The 8459-nt window shown below is 41.7% G+C and overlaps 1 long non-coding RNA gene across 4 annotated transcripts; it reads left to right on the top strand.

The window, feature by feature from the left end:
* Window positions 1-5057: 5057 nt before the first annotated feature.
* LOC123881991 lies at window positions 5058-8249 on the top strand. 4 transcript variants are annotated; one of them, XR_006799658.1, is made up of 6 exons: window positions 5059-5357; window positions 5772-5848; window positions 5984-6087; window positions 6245-6315; window positions 7092-7293; window positions 7998-8249. It is a non-coding gene; the product is annotated as an uncharacterized LOC123881991 (long non-coding RNA). The 4 variants fall into 4 exon arrangements; XR_006799660.1 differs by having other exon boundaries at window positions 7149-7293; XR_006799657.1 differs by having other exon boundaries at window positions 5058-5357; window positions 5984-6315.
* Window positions 8250-8459: the final 210 nt, after the last annotated feature.

Raw genomic sequence — 8459 nt, forward strand, 5'->3', positions numbered from 1 at the left:
TGGTTCCCCAATCTCTACGGGAATAACTGCCTCCGTTCCGTATACCATTCGGAAGGGGGTCTCTCCGGTTGTGGAGTGTGGGGTTGTTCGATAGGCCCAGAGTACATTGTCAAGCTCTTCGACCCATTTCTTTTTGTTTTGGTCGAGTCTTCTTCGTAACCCTCTCAGGATTACTCTGTTGGCTGCTTCAGCTTGCCCGTTGGTTTGGGGGTGCTCGACCGATGTGAAGTGCTGCTTGGTGCCCAGGGCAACAAGGAATGCTTGAAAATCTTTGTCTGTAAACTGTGTTCCGTTGTCTGTGACTACCACCTGTGGTATTCCGAATCTAGCTAGCACATTTCTTTTGAAGAAGCGCAGGATTCTGAGTGATGTGATGTCGGAGAGGGGTTCGGCTTCCACCCACTTTGTGAAGTAGTCCACTGCTACTATTAGGTAGCGATTTTGATAAAGTCCTTTGGTAAAAGGACCAAGTAAGTCCATGCCCCACCAGGCGAAGGGCCAGGGGGAAGACAAAGATTTTAGTTCTCGAGGGGGAGCTAAGTGCATATCCCCATGCCTTTGGCATTTGTCACATTTTTTTACGTGGTCTTTGGCGTCCTATTGCATAGTAGGCCAATAGTACCCTGCTCGTAGAGCTTTCCTGGCAAGTGACCTTCCTCCTAGGTGTTGGGCGTTAATGCCCTCGTGGACTTCGCGCAGGATGTAATCTGCTGTGTCCTCGTCCACACATTTTAGGAGAGGAATGGAAAATCCTCTCCTGTATAATTTTCCATCGAGGATGACATAGGTGCAGGCTCTTCGTCTGACTATAGCTGCTTGTTTCTGGTCGTCAGGGAGAGTTCCGTGCTCGAGGAAGTTGTATACTGGAGTCATCCAACAGTCTTTGTCGCCAATGACGTTTATGTCCACAACCTTGCTTGGTTTTTCTATGCTTGGACGAGGGAGTATCTCTTGGATGACAGATTTGTTTCCGCCCTTCCTTTTTGTGCTTGCCAGCTTGGACAGGATATCTGCCCTTTTGTTATGCTCGCGGGGAACATGTAATATTTCAACAGAGTTGAACTTGGTGATCTTTTCCTTTACTAGCACTAGGTATTCAGAGAGGTTATCATTCTTGGTCTGATACTCTCCTAGCACCTGTGAGCCGACCAGTTGCGAATCTGTGTAGATTTTTATCTCCTTGGCCTGCAGGTCCTCGGCCAAACGTAGTCCAGCGAGGAATGCTTCATATTCTGCTTGGTTGTTTGAAGTTGGGAAGGATAGTGCTAGGGACACCTCGATTAGTAAGCCATTCTCATTTTCAAGAATGATACCTGCACCTGCTCCTGTGGCGCTTGATGCTCCATCCACAAAGATTGTCCATTTATCTGCTCCGTCCACTGTAGGGGAGGAGCTCGTCATCTCTGCGACGAAGTCAGCTAGGACTTGGGCTTTTAGAGCTTTTCTGCTTTCGTAACGAATGTCGAATTCTGAGAGTTCGAGGGACCATTTGAGCATCCTGCCCGCCATATCTGGTCGGCCAAGCAAAGATTTGATTGGTTGGTCTGTTCGGACCACAATTGTATGAGCCAAGAAATAATGTCTTAGTCTCCTCGCAGCATAAACTAGTGCAAGGGCTATTTTTTCAATTTGTTGGTATCTTAGTTCAGGACCTTGCAAGGCTTTGCTCGTAAAGTATACTGGTTTCTGCCCTTCGTTTGTCTCACGAATAAGAGCTGCACTTACAGCCTCTGAGGCGACGGAAAGGTACAGGTATAAAACCTCCTCGTCATTTGGTCGTGAGAGGACAGGTGGCTCTGATAAGGCCTTTTTCAAATGTTGGAGAGCTTGCTCGCACTCGTCTGTCCATTCGAAGACTGCTTCTTTCTTTAGTAATTTGAAAAAGGGAAGTGCATGTTGTGCTGATTTGGATACAAATCTGGAAAGCGATGTCAGCATTCCATTAAGAGTTTGTATGGACTTCTTATCGCTCGGAGTGGGGAGCTCGGCAAAAGCTCTGCACTTGTCAGGGTTGGCTTCAATTCCTCGCTCGGTTAGGTAAAACCCCAGGAATTTTCCTGCTCGGACCCCGAAGGTGCACTTCTCTGGATTGAATCTCATGTTGTATTTCCTGGCCTGCTCGAACACCTTTCGAAGGTGCACGACATGGTCGAGTTCCTCGGGGGATTTTACGATCATGTCGTCCATGTATACCTCGAGCATGTCTCCTATTTGTCCTCGGAAGACTTTGTTCATCATTCGCTGGTATGTGGCTCCTGCATTTTTGAGACCGAAGGGCATTACGTTGTAGTAATAGTTGCCCGACTCAGTCATGAAAGCTGTTTTTTCTCTATCTGCCACTGCCATTGGAATTTGGTTATAACCTGAATAAGCATCCATAAAAGACAATAATTTAAAGCCAGAAGAATTATCAACAAGTCTATCAATGCAAGGTAAGGGATAAGAGTCTTTAGGGCAAGCCCTGTTAAGATCGGTATAGTCGCAACACATCCTCCACTTTCCATTAGATTTTTTGACGAGTACAACGTTGGACAGCCAGGTTGTATACCTGGCCTCCGAAATGAAATTTGCCTCTAAGAGGTCTTTTACACATTTTTCTGCAGCCTCCGATTTCTCAGAAGACTGCCTACGCCTACGTTGTACAATGGGAAGTGCAGTAGGATCAATAGTCAGCTGGTGACATGCTACGTTGGGGTCCAAGCCGGGCATCTCGGAAGCGTGCCAGGCGAACAGATCAGCATTTTCCTTCAAGCAGGCTTTAAGCTGCTTCCTAGCAAGTTCGGGGAGCCCAGTCCCAATCTTCACTGCCCTGCTCGGGTCTTCTCCGAAGGGCATCAGCTCGAACTCCTCATCTGGAACTGGACGACGGTGCTCTTGGCTTGCCTCGTCGTCTTCCTTCTTCTCTTTGCGGAGCTTCTTCTCATCCTTGTTTTCCTGTTTGGAAAAGCGGCTGTCGAGGTCGATGGAGCTGATTTCTGGCAAGGGCAGGGAAGTTGTTGCCTTGGACTTCTTGGACTCGAGGAGCTGCCCGATATATTCATTTCCTTTGGAGGACGCATTGAAGACTCTCCTTGCAGCTTCAATGTCTCCATGCAGTGTCGCAACTTGGCCTTTATGAGTATAATACTTCATCTTGAGGTGGGCAGTTGAAGGGACAGCCATTAAGTCAGCAATAGCTGTCCGGCCCAGGATGCACTGGTAGAGAGAAGGGCAGTCTACTACCAGGAATTTCACTTTGATGGTTTTTGAAGTTTCTTCAGAGCCAACGGTGACTAGCAGGTCTACATAGCCCCATGGCTTAGTTGTTGCTCCATTAAATTCGGAGAGATCAGATCCAAAGTAAGGAGTGAGGTAGGTCTCATCTAGTTGCAGAGTCTTGAAAAGTTGGGAATACATGATATCACAGGAGCTTCCTTGGTCGACCAGTACCCTGCGGACGTCCATATTTGCCATGTCCACTCTGATGAGCAGGGGTATCTGGGAGTTTGCAGTTCCACCGGGCAGCTCTTCCATATAGAAGGCTAAGGGTTTTGATTGCCCTTTCGGTTTATCCAAAGTTGCATTCAGGTTGGAGGAGCCTTCTATCAATTCTTCAAATTTTCTCTTGATGGATCCCACAGTTTGTTTGTCAAAACCTCCACCAGAGATAACCATAGCTTGGGCAAGTGCGTCCCATTTGTTCAGTGTGGGAGCAACATAGGTGTTGTCCAAGTAGTCAGGGACAAAGAAGTCTTCAGGTCTGGAGATGGCAAGGGCAACTGGCTTGTGCCCGGATCTTTCTGGTGCAGCTTCTTCAGTGTTGCTGGTCTCAGCAGCTTCTGCCCGGGGAGCGTTGCCCCTCTTCACGTATTGTTTGATTTGCCCATTTCTAATCAATATTTCAATAGCGTCCTTCAATTGGATGCAGTCGTCAGTCAGATGGCCGTAGCCTTTGTGGTACTTGCAGTATTTGCTCTTGTCTTGGCCAGGCTTTGTGGGTTGTTGTCTTGGAAATTTAATTCCTGCTTTAGTGAACTCAGCTGAGTTGCACTCTTTCCAAATTTCTTCCCGAGTTTTACTAAGGGGAGTATAGTTGCTGAAAGTGCTGGGAGGTCCACGGGGCTCTCTAGGCCTTTCGCCTCTTCGTCTTCCTCCTCCTCGGCTGGACTGTTCAGCATTTGAATGAGGAGTAGGCTGGTTGTTTCCTGCTCGCCCATAACGGGCAGCATCTGCAGCTTGTTGTTCCTCATATTGGATGTAGGCTTGAGATTTAAGGAGGAGGTCGCTAAAGGTGCGCGGTTTTTCAATTCCCACGGCTCTTGCAAAGTCACTGTTTGGCCTAAGGCCCCTTTGTAGCAGGTACTTCTTCATGTCATCAGTTGTTTCTACCTGGACGGCTTCTTTGTTGAACCTCTCTATGAAACTGCGGAGAGATTCATTATCAGCTTGGAAGATGGCGTCCAGGACTGCCTCAGTCTTTGGTTGCTTGCGGGAAGCAGTGAAGTGCCTGCAGAATTGGTCGGTCAGATCCATCCATGAGATAACGGAGCGAGGAGCTAGGCTGTGGTACCAGGCCATAGCTCCCTTTCTTAGTGTAGTTGGGAAGATTCTGCATCTAATTGCTCCGCTGACCCTTAAGAAGTTCAGGGTAGCATTGACTGATGCGATGTGTTCATCTGGGTCGGTAAGTCCATCATAAGCTGGGAGAGGAGGTGGTCGCTCACATCCCTTTGGAACGGGTGCTTGAAGGATGTCGTGAGATAAAGGGCAGCGGGGATCCTCCTCGTCGCTCTCTTGTGAGTTTAGGGGAGGTGAGCCCTCACGATTAGGAGTAGGGCTCCTGGAGAATTGGTCAGTGTGATGGCTGCGGCTTACTGGCTGCCCTTGTTTGGTCATCAAGCTGAGTCCCTGGGGAGAATGATGACGACACTACAAGAAAATTGTCACTTTGCGACACTTACATTGTGACATTTGAAAATAACCGTCACAATGTGCATTTTTTATGATAACTGCAACGGTTTATGCGACAGTTTTTCCAACCGTCGCAATGTTTTAATTGTAAATGGCGCTAGCACCATTTCCCTTACCGCTGATGAAATATTTGGCTCTAATATTCAGTCACTCAAATAAAAGAAATACTCACTCACTTTATTCCAAAAAAAAACCTTACTCGCTGAAATGGAAAAACTCACGCAAGAACCCTAACTCTTGAATGTGGCCGTCAATCCCATCTCTCCAATTCCTTCAATCCCTAAATCATTCTCTCTAATCACTTTGTCGTTCTCTCCAATCGTTACCATTCTCTTCAATTTCATCAACTTCGAATCGACGCTGCCTTCGAGAAATAGTTGTCGTCACCTAACTCGTTACACGTTCATGTTTGTTTTCCCCTTCCTCCTTCTCTGTCTACCGTGTTGTGATGTTATCGTTGATGTATTTGTATTGGTGCTGCGTTTGTGTTGTAGTGACTGTAAGAAATATATTTGTGTTATGAAATCATAGTTAGGGTTTTTTTTATGTACAAAATTGGGGATTTTGTGATACTTCTTAAAATTGGAGATTTTATCATTGTTTGTTGCAATGATTCTCTTCAAAATCATCGTTAGTTGTTGTTCCTCTCCTCAATCTGTGCATTTGGTGCTAGATTTTGATTATTAGTAGTGCTTTTATAATATTTTGTTGTGATTTTGATTATTAGTGTGGTATTAGGTGTTGTGGTTAACTAATTCTTCTGGAGACAAAGTGAGAGCTATGAAGTATGAATTTAACTCTAGCACTTTTTTCATTTGTAGGTTGCTTCTTGAGGTTACTTACTTAGCATGAATGATGAATCCCAAGTTTGAGCACATATTGTGGAGCTAAGGTTCAGGTATCACATCATGTAACTCTTGTTCTCCCAATTTTCACTATTCTTAACATGTATCAGTGTTTATTAAGTTTGAAAGTATGTTGCAGCTCATAATGTACACTGCTGATTTTAGATTGTCACCATCTGATTTTGCAGCTCATAATGTACACTGCAGCTGGTTTATAGGTGGAACATTGACACTCTTTATCTCACTCTACAACTTGTTAATGCAAATTACAACTGAGATAAGGATAATAGTAGTATATATCTCATACTTACAAACTTATCATTTTTGTTAAAATTGAATATTGAACTAGTGGTGAAGCTAATGGAGTGATTCATAAAGTGAAATATTTCCCCTACTTTCATGAAGAATTAATTGCCTATTATTAACTTGACAATGTTGAGATGCTGCAGATCATCATGGACCTCCAAGGGTGAACATTTGGCAGGATCCACTCTCCCCATCTAAGTGGAAATAAGAGCATGTGAGTAACTTATCGTTTTTAGAAAGTCTTTCTCATGCTGCTAGCTTAAGATCTCTTCCAGATTGACCATATTTTGATGTCGAGACATTTTAGTATTGACAAAAAAAACCCCACTGTGATTGTATCTTCTTAACGGCTTTTTGAGGAAGATTGTAAGTATCTACTGCTGATTTTGCAGCTCATAATGTACACTGCAGCTGGTTTATAGGTGGAACCTTGACACTCTTTATGTCATAGACTATATCATTTTGTTTCTTTATTTGAATATTGTACTCTTTAATGTAGCAATGTGTCCAATGTTGAACTTTTAAATGGACAATGTTGGACTTTCATTTCTCTTTTGTGCTTCCCATTATTACTCCTAGATTTAAGGGGTCACTTGATTATTATTATTAACTATAATTACTACTTTTGTGGCATAATACTATCAATGATGTTCCATAAGGGATATCAAATGACTTTATAGGAACTTCTCTACTGTTGTTGACTGAAAAATATTGAGTTGTGTTAAATGTGAAATGTGTACGATAATAAGACTAGTAGATAAATATTGAGTTGTGTTATAGGGACTTTCTAGTATGGTGTAATTAGTGCTGGTAGTGTTTGGATGCTGGTATGCAATTATATGTTAATGTTGATGTCCAGTTTTCCAGTTTTGGTTTAGTTCGGGTCCGAAAAAATGAACCGGTTCACTGAACTATTATGAGTTTGGTCCACTTAGGAACAAACTTAGAAATAAAATTTATTTACATATGCAGGACTGTTTACATGTGCAGGATAAATTGCAAGCTGAAAATACCATCTTAACTCACAACTATTTCTCACTCTGCAAGTTTGACATCTTCCTCCAAGGCTAATGAGAAGATGAAGAAAATGCAAGCTGAAATCAATTCGCTCAAGGACAACACTTCATAAGTTGATATATTGAAGGAGCAAGTTGCATTTTTATTGCAAATGCAAAACTCTAGCGAAAATCAGGTAAATTGTTTGTGATTGTTTTTGACTAAAAATATTGACTTGTGTTAAATGTGAGTGTGTGTATGATAGTAAGATCAGTAGATAAAATTTTAATTAGGTATTAAATGCATTATAGGCACTTTTTAGCATGGTGTTTAGGATTGCCTTATTTTTTTTTTAGTATTTATTCAATGTAATCACAAAACAAGCCCAACCAGGGGCTGCTACTTATTGGTTGGGAAAGAAGAAACTTAACCAAACTGTTATTCAGCTCAGTGCACTAGGTTCTCTATTTCTGGAGTAAACCAATTTTACAATGACATAACTGAACTGTATATACTCTATATATATGTAGGACCAAACTAAATCTTAGTGCTAGTTCTACTTCATGGGTTGCAATAATTTTCCAGCACCCATTGTTTCGGAAGTAAATTCCAATGGCTGGATTCAATAACACAAAAATTAGATGAGCATCGAAAGAGATCATATATTGCATTACTTTTCTAGTTAATTGTTCATACCAATAAAGATTGTTTTAATATGCTTTTTGAGATGCCATTGTGTTTAGCTCTTGTAACTTGCAATTTATTTGTAGTGCTTATAGAAAAGAGATGCAAAAGACAAACTGTCTTCTTTATGAATGATTGTCAGAACTTCACTTGTTTATGGCTAGATAATTGTTCTTATTTTTTTAAAGTATTGTAATCTATACTTGTATTTTTTAGGTATCTGCATTAGAAGAGTCACTAAATAGTAGGTGTTTTGAGTCAAGCAAGCACTGAGGATCATGAAGCAACATGACTAGGAAATATTTAGATATTTTTGTGAACTTCTAATTTTGATGTAATTGTTTTGTATGTTTAGTCACTTTACTAATGTAATTTTGTATTACTTTAATTATTGTTTTAGTTAAGTTTTGATGTATGGATGTTACTATTGAATAAATTATATGAATGAGAATAAGTCATTTATATTTATATATTTGTGTATTTTAATTTTTTTACACTTATATAATTTTTTTAATTGTTATTTAATAAAGCATCAAAATGTTTTAAATTAATATATTTTTTTTTTAAAAAAAAAACATGTTTGCAACGGTTTTGAAACTGTCGCAACATCTGCTACTACTAATTCCAGCTTTGTGCTTGATAAAACATATAGAGACGGTTTGAAACCGTTGCAACATC

This window comes from Trifolium pratense, linkage group LG4 (genome assembly GCF_020283565.1).
Source record: "Trifolium pratense cultivar HEN17-A07 linkage group LG4, ARS_RC_1.1, whole genome shotgun sequence".
NCBI classification, from domain to species: Eukaryota; Viridiplantae; Streptophyta; class Magnoliopsida; order Fabales; family Fabaceae; genus Trifolium; species Trifolium pratense.